At 28.6% G+C, this 15,463-nt stretch overlaps 1 pseudogene; it reads left to right on the top strand.

Moving 5' to 3' along the window:
* Positions 1-1,980: 1,980 nt before the first annotated feature.
* LOC122856323 lies at positions 1,981-13,599 on the top strand (annotated as a pseudogene).
* The last annotated feature ends 1,864 nt before the right edge of the window (positions 13,600-15,463 follow it).

Raw genomic sequence — 15,463 nt, 5'->3', positions numbered from 1 at the left:
ATATATATAGATATAGATATATCGCTGACGATCTCTAACGAAGTCCATCTATCGACAACGATATAACATAATACAATTATATATATATATATATGTGGCGTTCTTAGCCAATTCACGGGGTTTGCGGCCTGACCCTCTGCGATTTTGCTCATTTTTTGATATGTTGTAGATTTTGGCCTTAAAAAACCCGTATTTTTTTTTTTTTTTCCGTCAATTTTCGAGGACGCTACCATCGAATTTCGAGTAGAGTGGGTATAAGCTTAAACCCACTCTAATTTCGAGATATCTGAAATAGTCCCTTTTTTTTTTTCAAAATTGTATTTTTTTTCAACATCATTTTGGTTGTAAAAAAAAAAAAAAAAACGAAAGTTACTTTTATAAAATTTTCAATTTCTTTTTAGTTTTTCAGAAAAACCGTATAAAAGATCAAAAGTAAAACAAAAACAATCGAAAAGACTCATTTAAAGTCACTTTTAACTCAAATCATTAATATTTTTCAATCAAATATTTATTTATAATTGAGAAATATATATGTTTGCTGTAATAAAATTGATTATTTGGGGTTAAAGGTGACTTTAATTGCCTTTTTTTGATTTTTTTTTTAGTGATAATATTTATAATCAATTACAACAATATACATGTATAATGCGTCCTTCAAAAGATAATAAATCAATGTATACACAATTTAAGTTGCATATCTATAAATCAAAACAACTTAATAGATATTAAACACAATTTTTTGTAGATATGATTCGAATCAATATAGAGATTTAACACAAAAAAAAATTAACAACAATAATGTTATATAATAATATGATTGAAAGCCAAAAAAATGGTCAAAGTTGAATTTTTTTTTAAGCAAAAGAAATTCAAAGACAAATAAAAATAAAAATTACCAATTAAAATGATTTCATTTTTTGTTTGTTTACAGCCCGTTTTTTTATAAAAAATTTATAAGTTTTAATTTTTTTTTTGTCAATTTGTTTCACTATTTTATTTCACTATTTTATCATATGAAATTTACTTATTCTGTTTTTTGACTAATATTTATATAATATTTATAGAAAACATTATTTTACTAATTTTTCGAGTACACTTCACTTTTTTTTTATAATACTTTTCTAACAGTCTAAATCTATATTTTTAAAAAATGTTACATCGTGGACTCGAACTTGCGATTTCTAAATTGCCTGACTACTAATTTGACAAGCTACAAACAAAAATAATTTAATGTTCCATTTATTGTATTAGCATAATTTCTCTGTATATATACATTAATTCTTCAGCAAGCTTTATTGTAATTAGTTTGTTTTATAAAATTAAAATACTATGAGGAAGCAGTACCTGAGGAATTGATGTAGATTACAATTTCTGTGTCTACTGCTTGTCCTTGGTATTTTATTTATCTATAAATATTAATTACTGGCAAGCCTATAATTTATTTTCAATCCTCTCCTCCAAGCATATTTTCTTATTCTTGGAATTTTAATTACGGTTGATTGAAAAAATGTAAATTTTACATAATAATATGACAATAGAGTCGATAAACAAATTTTCAAATTAATTTTTATCTCCATCAAGTATAAAAATAATATTAACACAAAAAAAAGGAAGTTTTACACAAAATTCGTATATAATGTTTTTTGTTCTTGGAAATGACCAAGTTAAAATTTTTAATGTAAATTTTAATGTAAATATAATATAAAATATAATCTTTATCTGTTTTTTAAATTGTTCTTGCCACATTATTCAAATGTAAAAATTCTATTCTTTTTATGTAAATAATATACTAATTACTTTTCTCAGTGTCTCGATAATCCTTGAAAAACTGTTTATTTTGTTTCTTATTAAATATATATTTATTTAGTTAGTTTCCATGTAGATATAAACAAGGAAAAAATTTTATTTTTACATCAGCTTTTTTTTTTATTATTTATTCTACGCATCATTGTCAGCAAAGGTCATAACTCACTTGATCATTATGACCATGAGATAAATTTTTTTTATCAAACATTTGCGCTGTCATTTAATTACAAACACTTGCACAGACAACTGCATATATATGTGTTTCAGTTTTCGCATTAGACTGAAATGTTTAGTGCATTATAGACTTGCATGTCTAAAAGATCTGTAGCTGAATTTTAATATTCGCTTCGATAGTTTTTTTGTAATGATGGATACTTGGACGTTGCTTTTGAGTTTTTTAGTTTTTATAATTGTGTATATTTATTTTCAATCTGGGAAAGTGAAGTATTTTGAAAAACATGAAATTCCACATATTAAACCATGGCCACTGTTGGGAAATATGGGAGCATCATTGTTTCGGAGAATTTCAGTGTTTCATTACATCCAAAATGTGTATAATATAAATAAAGATGCTAAATACGTTGGTTTTTATGACTTTGGTAGTCCAACTGTACTAATACGTGATCCAGAACTAATTAAATCAATTGCTATAAAAATTTTGATCATTTTGTTAATCATCGTTCTTTTGTTAATCCCGAAGTAGAGCCACTTTTGGTAACAATCTTTTTCATTACACGATGATAGGTGGCGAGAAATAAGAAATCTTCTTACTCCTGCCTTTACATCAAGTAAAATGAAAGGAATGTTTAAATTAATGTCAAATTGTGCTGAAAATTTTGTTGACTACCTTGTGAAAGATTCAAGAAAAACCACTTGAAATATTTTCGAAAGATGCATTTTGTCGTTATACAAATGATGTTATAGCAACTTGTGCATTTGGAATATCAATAAATTCAATGAAAGATAAAACTAATGATTTTATGTACTTGGTAGAAAGGCTACAAACTTTGAAGGATTAATGTCCGTAAAATTTTTCTTTGTTCGGAGTTTTCCAAATTTCTCAAGATTATTCAACATAAGAATAATTGATAGTAGAGCAGATGGATTTTTCAAAAAAATTGTAGAAGATACAGTACGTACAAGAGATGAAAAAGGAATCACAAGACCAGACATGATTCAATTGATGATGGAGACAAGAGCCAATAAGACTGGACCAACTCTTTCGATAGGAGATATGACATCACAAGCTTTCATCTTCTTTTTTGGGGTTTGTTAACAATTTAAATAAAATTTGAATGAATTCTGTATATTACACATTTACTTTGAACAAAAAAAAAACTCCATAAATGCCATGTATAATTATAAATAAATTATATATTATATGTATATTTTCTTTTTTACGAATTCAGGGCTTCGATACGACATCGAGCCTCATGTCATTCGTTGTTCACCAAATCGCTGCTAATCCTGAGATTCAAGCAAAGCTTCAAAACGAAATTGATGAAATGTTAGAAAGAACAAATGGGGATGTAACATATGAAGCTGTAAATAGACTTGCATATCTTGACGCAGTCATTAACGAAACACTCAGATACTATCCGATTGCTGGATTTCTTGACAGAGTTTGTTCGAAAAGTTTTGAATTACCTCCAACATTGCCAGGAGCAAAACCACACCGCCTTGAACCTGGTGATTTTATATGGTTTCCAGTTTTTGCAATTCAAAGAGATCCAATATATTTTGATGAACCTGACAAATTTTATCCAGATAGATTTATTGAAGACCCAAAAGGCACTTTGAATTCTCCAGCATACATGCCATTTGGTTTAGGTATATATATTTACATTCATTTATTATGTTGAAAAAATTACTTATCAATTGTTTCAATTTTCAGAATAGAATTTATAAATGCATATATTTATAATAATTTTTTTTATTTAGGTCCAAGAATGTGTATTGGCAATCGATTTGCATTATTAGAAAAAAAGTACTATTAGTGCATCTTGTTGCTAAATGTCAACTCAAACCAGGTAAAAAATGATTTTGCCACTTGAAATTAGCAAGAGTAGTTTAGCAATGGCAGCTAAAGGAGGGTTTTACCTGGAAATTCAACCAAGAAAAACCGAAAAAATTCGTGATCGTCTGTGGAAGATCGTTGAAGATGTCACTTTTGCAGACTACATCTACGACTATATAGTTATATATATCTACTAGCTGATTAACCCGGCTTCGCTCGAGATTATTTTTACAATTTTAGAGATGTTATCAATTGTTTAAAAAAATTAATGACTTGCTAGCTCAAATAATATTTCTATTCCAAACTTTTGGTAGCAAATAAAAGTCAGAATTTTTCGATGAATTTTTAAATTTTTTATGCTAGTTTTTTTTAGATAATGGATGTCAAAGTTGACAACTTTAACACATAAGAATAGGGAAGAATACACATTTATGCTTGTCGTTAAAAATTTTTACTACTACTATTTTTTAATTATCAGTCTGTTTTTCTTCACAATACGGATTACACACTGAAAACACGTTCCTGCTGCCGTAGCAGTAAAGTAGCAAAATAGACTGCGAAGCGCTGAACTGCTGTAAGAGCAGTACACCCAACTTGGAATTTCTGTACTGCTCTCAAAGCAGTACAGCACTGCTGCTGTAGCGGTAGACTTTACTGTTGATGAGTTCAGGCGTATGAGCGGTACAAAGAATGCTGTATGAGTATGCTGTAAAGACTCATTCGATAAATTAAATGATGTATATATGTATATTATTAATATTAATTATTAATAAATATGATTATATATTACTATTATTATTGAATATGAATCGATTTTAAAATCTTGTATATTATAAAAAAATATGGATAAAGAATTTAAAAAAATATATTTTATTTGAATATAGAATTAAAAAAAAAAAAATTTACATTTTTAATTTACCGTGTAATAATAATAAATTAACTTATTGATTAAACAAAGGAATTGCATTAACTATAATGATAGTATAAAAATAATATTACACGGTAAATTAAAAATGTAAAAAATTTAATTTTTAAGGCAGTATGTAAATCTCAAAGTAGGACGACTCTTTGGGTGCAAAGGGGCACTCTGATAACCATAGTTCAAAAAAATAATAAGCGCCCCATAATGTCTGAAATTTTTATACTTTACTGCCGCATCTCTAGAAGTATGAGTGTGGGCGGCTCGTATTTACACACACTAATCTACTTCAGCAGATTCTCAATGCTTCGCCCGGTACTGTTTGACCCTAAATTTTCGTCTTAAATAATGAATAACTTTCAAAATCCGTGGTAGAAATCAATGATTTTTTTTTATTATCTTCGTAATTTAAAGAAGTATAAGCTGTAGTAAAATGAAGGTTTTCTGTGAGAGCGTTTTTTCAATAGAAGAGAAAACGAGCCGATGCTTCCTATACGTGTGTAAAAAGTGTTAATTGTTGTCAACTTTGACCCTAATTATCTCACCTAAATCGTGGTAGAAAATTACAAAAAAAATTTGATAAAAGAGATCTTTATTTCACTTAAAAAATAAGCCTCCTTTGATCGAAATCTGTGAGAGGGAATCTTTTTTCAATATTTTGACATACCGCCTTAAAAGAAATGTTTAATTGAACATTTAAAAAATTCTAAATTTTAATCCTAACCTATAAGTGATGTCAAAGTCGTGAACCGTATATGACCGCGCATACAGACGTGCGCATTCAGTTGCCACAGCAGTGCCTTGTACTGCTGAATCAGCAGTACAGTTTACCGAGAATATACGGGTGCTTACTGTGGATTTACATGGACATCCTGCTACTGTAGCGGTCTACCATTACCGGTCTAATAGCTATTAGAATAATAAATAGATCTAGACCGTGGCAGGTCTAGACCGTGCCTGCAGCGGGAACGTTTTTTCAGTGCATACTATTGGGCCGAAACTTTGTTTGACGATGGGATTTACTTTCAACCTTAAGGTTGATTCCAAGTCCCATCGCCGTACCAATATTTATGCCACGAAGGGCCCGTATATTAATAACGCTATTTTCTATTCCCGTGTCCTGAAATTTTTGTGGTGCCACTGATGAAAAAACCAAGTTCTTTAGTAGTATGTGTGCGCGAAAACACACGCTGATCCATGGAGCTGCAGCCCCTCTTGTCCTACGCTGTTGCAAGCTGACTTTTTGCTGACTGCGCATTCAGCTGCGCATGCGTGATAATAAACAGGAAAAAAATAAACAAAAAGCACCTATTAGCAAACAAAGTTTGCGTCGTACATAAAACCATGCTTGTGTTCATGTCAGTGTGCCGCGCATCTAGCAAAGTTTAATGTTTAAAAGTTAAATATTTATTAAAAGAAAAAGAAGAAAAAATTGAAATAATTATCAAAATTTTGTCTCGTCCAGGGCTACAATCTGATAGTAAATGTACAGTTTTAAATCAACACACAAAAAAGTTATTCGTAAAAACATGAGGTAACGCGTATACCTTGTGTGTTAAAGTTGTCAACTTTGACAGTAAATATCTCAAAAAAACAAACAAAATTCAAAAAAATTCACAATATAGATAATTCTTTCATTTAGAAAATAAGTCAAAAAAATCGAAAGTCTATCAATAATTCAGATATTCGGAATCAACCTTAATTATTTAAATGAAATTTTCTTTTTTAATTTTTTGAATGGATTGATAAGGTATGATGATGATTATTGAATAATTTCGTGCTGCCATTTTTATTATTATTAAAGACAGAATTAATAGAAAATCTAAACCAAGGTTATCCAACAAAGAAATTTTGAACGTAAACATTTTCATTTTATTACACATTTTCTATTGATATAACACATTTCATTTAAACCGAATATTTACCAAAATTTTTACCTACACAGCTTCTATTTATCTATCGGTCTGATGATTCCTAAGCTAGTTGATTCGAAAATATTATTGTTAATTTTTTTTCAACTTTTGATTATGTTTAAATGCAAATAGATAAATCATTTGGGACTATGGCGCGTTCTCTCTCTTTTTCCAACTCTGTGATTGTATGAGTGTAAAGCAGCATAAGTCTAAGCGTAGCAGGCTATTATTTATAATAATTAATAACTCGGTTGTTTATTAAGTTATGAAATCGAATAAACGCTAAAAACGATCTCCGTGCTAAGCTCTTTAATTTAAAAAAAAATCATAATGATCGGTTGGGTAGTTGCTGAAAACATATGCCTCAAAGGTTTTCATTTTCACATCTATCTATATAGATATAGATATATCGCTGACGATCTCTAACGAAGTCCATCTATCGACAACGATATAACATAATACAATTATATATATATATATATGTGGCGTTCTTAGCCAATTCACGGGGTTTGCGGCCTGACCCTCTGCGATTTTGCTCATTTTTTGATATGTTGTAGATTTTGGCCTTAAAAAAAACCCGTAATTTTTTTTTTTCCGCCAATTTTCGAGGACGCTACCATCGAATTTCGAGTAGAGTGGGTATAAGCTTAAACCCACTCTAATTTCGAGATATCTGAAATAGTCCCTTTTTTTTTTTCAAAATTGTATTTTTTTTCAACATCATTTTGGTTGTAAAAAAAAAAAAAAAAACGAAAGTTACTTTTATAAAATTTTCAATTTCTTTTAGTTTTTCAGAAAAACCGTATAAAAGATCAAAAGTAAAACAAAAACAATCGAAAAGACTCATTTAAAGTCACTTTTAACTCAAATCATTAATATTTTTCAATCAAATATTTATTTATAATTGAGAAATATATATGTTTGCTGTAATAAAATTGATTATTTGGGGTTAAAGGTGACTTTAATTGCCTTTTTTTGATTTTTTTTTTAGTGATAATATTTATAATCAATTACAACAATATACATGTATAATGCGTCCTTCAAAAGATAATAAATCAATGTATACACAATTTAAGTTGCATATCTATAAATCAAAACAACTTAATAGATATTAAACACAATTTTTTGTAGATATGATTCGAATCAATATAGAGATTTAACACAAAAAAAAATTAACAACAATAATGTTATATAATAATATGATTGAAAGCCAAAAAAATGGTCAAAGTTGAATTTTTTTTTAAGCAAAAGAGGAATTCAAAGACAAATAAAAATAAAAATTACCAATTAAAATGATTTCATTTTTTGTTTGTTTACAGCCCGTTTTTTTATAAAAAATTTATAAGTTTTAATTTTTTTTTTGTCAATTTGTTTCACTATTTTATTTCACTATTTTATCATATGAAATTTACTTATTCTGTTTTTTGACTAATATTTATATAATATTTATAGAAAACATTATTTTACTAATTTTTCGAGTACACTTCACTTTTTTTTTATAATACTTTTCTAACAGTCTAAATCTATATTTTTAAAAAATGTTACATCGTGGACTCGAACTTGCGATTTCCTAAATTGCCTGACTACTAATTTGACAAGCTACAAACAAAAATAATTTAATGTTCCATTTATTGTATTAGCATAATTTCTCTGTATATATACATTAATTCTTCAGCAAGCTTTATTGTAATTAGTTTGTTTTATAAAATTAAAATACTATGAGGAAGCAGTACCTGAGGAATTGATGTAGATTACAATTTCTGTGTCTACTGCTTGTCCTTGGTATTTTATTTATCTATAAATATTAATTACTGGCAAGCCTATAATTTATTTTTCAATCCTCTCCTCCAAGCATATTTTCTTATTCTTGGAATTTTAATTACGGTTGATTGAAAAAATGTAAATTTTACATAATAATATGACAATAGAGTCGATAAACAAATTTTCAAATTAATTTTATCTCCATCAAGTATAAAAATAATATTAACACAAAAAAAAGGAAGTTTTACACAAAATTCGTATATAATGTTTTTTGTTCTTGGAAATGACCAAGTTAAAATTTTTTAATGTAAATTTTAATGTAAATATAATATAAAATATAATCTTTATCTGTTTTTTTTTTTAAATTGTTCTTGCCACATTATTCAAATGTAAAAATTCTATTCTTTTTATGTAAATAATATACTAATTACTTTTCTCAGTGTCTCGATAATCCTTGAAAAACTGTTTATTTTGTTTCTTATTAAATATATATTTATTTAGTTAGTTTCCATGTAGATATAAACAAGGAAAAAATTTTATTTTTACATCAGCTTTTTTTTTTATTATTTATTCTACGCATCATTGTCAGCAAAGGTCATAACTCACTTGATCATTATGACCATGAGATAAATTTTTTTTATCAAACATTTGCGCTGTCATTTAATTACAAACACTTGCACAGACAACTGCATATATATGTGTTTCAGTTTTCGCATTAGACTGAAATGTTTAGTGCATTATAGACTTGCATGTCTAAAAGATCTGTAGCTGAATTTTAATATTCGCTTCGATAGTTTTTTTGTAATGATGGATACTTGGACGTTGCTTTTGAGTTTTTTAGTTTTTATAATTGTGTATATTTATTTTCAATCTGGGAAAGTGAAGTATTTTGAAAAACATGAAATTCCACATATTAAACCATGGCCACTGTTGGGAAATATGGGAGCATCATTGTTTCGGAGAATTTCAGTGTTTCATTACATCCAAAATGTGTATAATATAAATAAAGATGCTAAATACGTTGGTTTTTATGACTTTGGTAGTCCAACTGTACTAATACGTGATCCAGAACTAATTAAATCAATTGCTATAAAAATTTTGATCATTTTGTTAATCATCGTTCTTTTGTTAATCCCGAAGTAGAGCCACTTTTGGTAACAATCTTTTTTCATTACACGATGATAGGTGGCGAGAAATAAGAAATCTTCTTACTCCTGCCTTTACATCAAGTAAAATGAAAGGAATGTTTAAATTAATGTCAAATTGTGCTGAAAATTTTGTTGACTACCTTGTGAAAGATTCAAAAGAAAAACCACTTGAAATATTTTCGAAAGATGCATTTTGTCGTTATACAAATGATGTTATAGCAACTTGTGCATTTGGAATATCAATAAATTCAATGAAAGATAAAACTAATGATTTTTGTACTTGGTAGAAAGGCTACAAACTTTGAAGGATTAATGTCCGTAAAATTTTTCTTTGTTCGGAGTTTTCCAAATTTCTCAAGATTATTCAACATAAGAATAATTGATAGTAGAGCAGATGGATTTTTCAAAAAAATTGTAGAAGATACAGTACGTACAAGAGATGAAAAAGGAATCACAAGACCAGACATGATTCAATTGATGATGGAGACAAGAGCCAATAAGACTGGACCAACTCTTTCGATAGGAGATATGACATCACAAGCTTTCATCTTCTTTTTTGGGGTTTGTTAACAATTTAAATAAAATTTGAATGAATTCTGTATATTACACATTTACTTTGAACAAAAAACTCCATAAATGCCATGTATAATTATAAATAAATTATATATTATATGTATATTTTCTTTTTTACGAATTCAGGGCTTCGATACGACATCGAGCCTCATGTCATTCGTTGTTCACCAAATCGCTGCTAATCCTGAGATTCAAGCAAAGCTTCAAAACGAAATTGATGAAATGTTAGAAAGAACAAATGGGGATGTAACATATGAAGCTGTAAATAGACTTGCATATCTTGACGCAGTCATTAACGAAACACTCAGATACTATCCGATTGCTGGATTTCTTGACAGAGTTTGTTCGAAAAGTTTTGAATTACCTCCAACATTGCCAGGAGCAAAACCACACCGCCTTGAACCTGGTGATTTTATATGGTTTCCAGTTTTTGCAATTCAAAGAGATCCAATATATTTTGATGAACCTGACAAATTTTATCCAGATAGATTTATTGAAGACCCAAAAGGCACTTTGAATTCTCCAGCATACATGCCATTTGGTTTAGGTATATATATTTACATTCATTTATTATGTTGAAAAAATTACTTATCAATTGTTTCAATTTTCAGAATAGAATTTATAAATGCATATATTTATAATAATTTTTTTTATTTAGGTCCAAGAATGTGTATTGGCAATCGATTTGCATTATTAGAAACTAAAGTACTATTAGTGCATCTTGTTGCTAAATGTCAACTCAAACCAGGTAAAAAAATGATTTTGCCACTTGAAATTAGCAAGAGTAGTTTAGCAATGGCAGCTAAAGGAGGGTTTTACCTGGAAATTCAACCAAGAAAAACCCAAGAAAAAAATTCGTGATCGTCTGTGGAAGATCGTTGAAGATGTCACTTTTGCAGACTACATCTACGACTATATAGTTATATATATCTACTAGCTGATTAACCCGGCTTCGCTCGAGATTATTTTTACAATTTTAGAGATGTTATCAATTGTTTAAAAAAATTAATGACTTGCTAGCTCCAAATAATATTTCTATTCCAAACTTTTTGGTAGCAAATAAAAGTCAGAATTTTTTTCGATGAATTTTTTTTAAATTTTTATGCTAGTTTTTTTTTTTTAGATAATGGATGTCAAAGTTGACAACTTTAACACATAAGAATAGGGGAAGAATACACATTTATGCTTGTCGTTAAAAAAATTTTTACTACTACTATTTTTTAATTATCAGTCTGTTTTTCTTCACAATACGGATTACACACTGAAAACACGTTCCTGCTGCCGTAGCAGTAAAGTAGCAAAATAGACTGCGAAGCGCTGAACTGCTGTAAGAGCAGTACACCCAACTTGGAATTTCTGTACTGCTCTCAGTACAGCACTGCTGCTGTAGCGGTAGACTTTACTGTTGATGAGTTCAGGCGTATGAGCGGTACAAAGAATGCTGTATGAGTATGCTGTAAAGACTCATTCGATAAATTAAATGATGTATATATGTATATTATTAATATTAATTATTAATAAATATGATTATATATTACTATTATTATTGAATATGAATCGATTTTAAAATCTTGTATATTATAAAAAAATATGGATAAAGAATTTGAAAAAAATATATTTTATTTGAATATAGAATTAAAAAAAAAAAAATTTACATTTTTAATTTACCGTGTAATAATAATAAATTAACTTATTGATTAAACAAAGGAATTGCATTAACTATAATGATAGTATAAAAATAATATTACACGGTAAATTAAAAATGTAAAAAATTTAATTTTTAAGGCAGTATGTAAATCTCAAAGTAGGACGACTCTTTGGGTGCAAAGGGGCACTCTGATAACCATAGTTCAAAAAAATAATAAGCGCCCCATAATGTCTGAAATTTTTATACTTTACTGCCGCATCTCTAGAAGTATGAGTGTGGGCGGCTCGTATTTACACACACTAATCTACTTCAGCAGATTCTCAATGCTTCGCCCGGTACTGTTTGACCCTAAATTTTCGTCTTAAATAATGAATAACTTTCAAAATCCGTGGTAGAAATCAATGATTTTTTTTTATTATCTTCGTAATTTAAAGAAGTATAAGCTGTAGTAAAATGAAGGTTTTCTGTGAGAGCGTTTTTTCAATAGAAGAGAAAACGAGCCGATGCTTCCTATACGTGTGTAAAAAGTGTTAATTGTTGTCAACTTTGACCCTAATTATCTCACCTAAATCGTGGTAGAAAATTACAAAAAAAATTTGATAAAAGAGATCTTTATTTCACTTAAAAAATAAGCCTCCTTTGATCGAAATCTGTGAGAGGGAATCTTTTTTCAATATTTTGACATACCGCCTTAAAAGAAATGTTTAATTGAACATTTAAAAAATTCTAAATTTTAATCCTAACCTATAAGTGATGTCAAAGTCGTGAACCGTATATGACCGCGCATACAGACGTGCGCATTCAGTTGCCACAGCAGTGCCTTGTACTGCTGAATCAGCAGTACAGTTTACCGAGAATATACGGGTGCTTACTGTGGATTTACATGGACATCCTGCTACTGTAGCGGTCTACCATTACCGGTCTAATAGCTATTAGAATAATAAATAGATCTAGACCGTGGCAGGTCTAGACCGTGCCTGCAGCGGGAACGTTTTTTCAGTGCATACTATTGGGCCGAAACTTTGTTTGACGATGGGATTTACTTTCAACCTTAAGGTTGATTCCAAGTCCCATCGCCGTACCAATATTTATGCCACGAAGGGCCCGTATATTAATAACGCTATTTTCTATTCCCGTGTCCTGAAATTTTTGTGGTGCCACTGATGAAAAAACCAAGTTCTTTAGTAGTATGTGTGTGCGCGAAAACACACGCTGATCCATGGAGCTGCAGCCCCTCTTGTCCTACGCTGTTGCAAGCTGACTTTTTGCTGACTGCGCATTCAGCTGCGCATGCGTGATAATAAACAGGAAAAAAAATAAACACCCAAAAGAAAGCACCTATTAGCAAACAAAGTTTGCGTCGTACGCCAAAACCATGCTTGTGTTCATGTCAGTGTGCCGCGCATCTAGCAAAGTTTAATGTTTAAAAGTTAAATATTTATTAAAAGAAAAAGAAGAAAAAATTGAAATAATTATCAAAATTTTGTCTCGTCCAGGGCTACAATCTGATAGTAAATGTACAGTTTTAAATCAACACACAAAAAAGTTATTCGTAAAAACATGAGGTAACGCGTATACCTTGTGTGTTAAAGTTGTCAACTTTGACAGTAAATATCTCGCAAAAAGCAAACAAGAAAAAATTCAAAAAAATTCACAATATAGATAATTCTTTCATTTAGAAAATAAGTCAAAAAAATCGAAAGTCTATCAATAATTCAGATATTCGGAATCAACCTTAATTATTTAAATGAAATTTTCTTTTTTAATTTTTTGAATGGATTGATAAGGTATGATGATGATTATTGAATAATTTCGTGCTGCCATTTTTATTATTATTAAAGACAGAATTAATAGAAAATCTAAACCAAGGTTATCCAACAAAGAAATTTTGAACGTAAACATTTTCATTTTATTACACATTTTCTATTGATATAACACATTTCATTTAAACCGAATATTTACCAAAATTTTTACCTACACAGCTTCTATTTATCTATCGGTCTGATGATTCCTAAGCTAGTTGATTCGAAAATATTATTGTTAATTTTTTTTCAACTTTTTGATTATGTTTAAATGCAAATAGATAAATCATTTGGGACTATGGCGCGTTCTCTCTCTTTTTCCAACTCTGTGATTGTATGAGTGTAAAGCAGCATAAGTCTAAGCGTAGCAGGCTATTATTTATAATAATTAATAACTCGGTTGTTTATTAAGTTATGAAATCGAATAAACGCTAAAAACGATCTCCGTGCTAAGCTCTTTAATTTAAAAAAAAAAATCATAATGATCGGTTGGGTAGTTGCTGAGAACATATGCCTCAAAGGTTTTCATTTTAACATTTATATATATAGATATAGATATATCGCTGACGATCTCTAACGAAGTCCATCTATCGACAACGATATAACATAATACAATTATATATATATATATATGTGGCGTTCTTAGCCAATTCACGGGGTTTGCGGCCTGACCCTCTGCGATTTTGCTCATTTTTTGATATGTTGTAGATTTTGGCCTTAAAAAACCCGTATTTTTTTTTTTTTTTCCGTCAATTTTCGAGGACGCTACCATCGAATTTCGAGTAGAGTGGGTATAAGCTTAAACCCACTCTAATTTCGAGATATCTGAAATAGTCCCTTTTTTTTTTTCAAAATTGTATTTTTTTTCAACATCATTTTGGTTGTAAAAAAACGAAAGTTACTTTTATAAAATTTTCAATTTCTTTTTAGTTTTCGAAAAACCGATATTAAAAGTCAAAAAGTAAAACAAAAACAATCGAAAGACTCATTTTAAAAGTCACTTTTAACTCAAATCATTAATATTTTTCAATCAAATATTTATTTATAATTGAAATATATATGTTTGCTGTAATAAAATTGATTATTTGGGGTTAAGAGGTGACTTTAATTGCCTTTGATTTTTTTAGTGATAATATTTATAATCAATTACAACAATATACATGTATAATGCGTCCTTCAAAAGATAATAAATCAATGTATACACAATTTAAGTTGCATATCTATAAATCAAAACAACTTAATAGATATTAAACACAATTTTTTGTAGATATGATTCGAATCAATATAGAGATTTAACACAAAAAAAAATTAACAACAATAATGTTATATAATAATATGATTGAAAGCCAAAAATGGTCAAAGTTGAATTTTTTAAGCAAAAGAGAAATTCAAATACAAATAAAAATAAAAATTACCAATTAAAATGATTTCATTTTTTGTTTGTTTACAGCCCGTTTTTTTATAAAAAATTTATAAGTTTTAATTTTTTTTTTGTCAATTTGTTTCACTATTTTATTTCACTATTTTATCATATGAAATTTACTTATTCTGTTTTTGACTAATATTTATATAATATTTATAGAAAACATTATTTTACTAATTTTCGAGTACACTTCACTTTTTTTTATAATACTTTTCTAACAGTCTAAATCTATATTTTTAAAAATGTTACATCGTGGACTCGAACTTGCGATTTCTAAATTGCCTGACTACTAATTTGACAAGCTACAAACAAAAATAATTTAATGTTCCATTTATTGTATTAGCATAATTTCTCTGTATATATACATTAATTCTTCAGCAAGCTTTATTGTAATTAGTTTGTTTTATAAAATTAAAATACTATGAGGAAGCAGTACCTGAGGAATTGATGTAG

Source organism: Aphidius gifuensis, linkage group LG5 (assembly GCF_014905175.1).
Source record: "Aphidius gifuensis isolate YNYX2018 linkage group LG5, ASM1490517v1, whole genome shotgun sequence".
Lineage (NCBI taxonomy): Eukaryota > Metazoa > Arthropoda > Insecta > Hymenoptera > Braconidae > Aphidius > Aphidius gifuensis.
The sequence above is the reverse complement of the archived record's forward strand: the minus strand, read 5'-3'. Positions and strand labels throughout refer to the sequence as shown.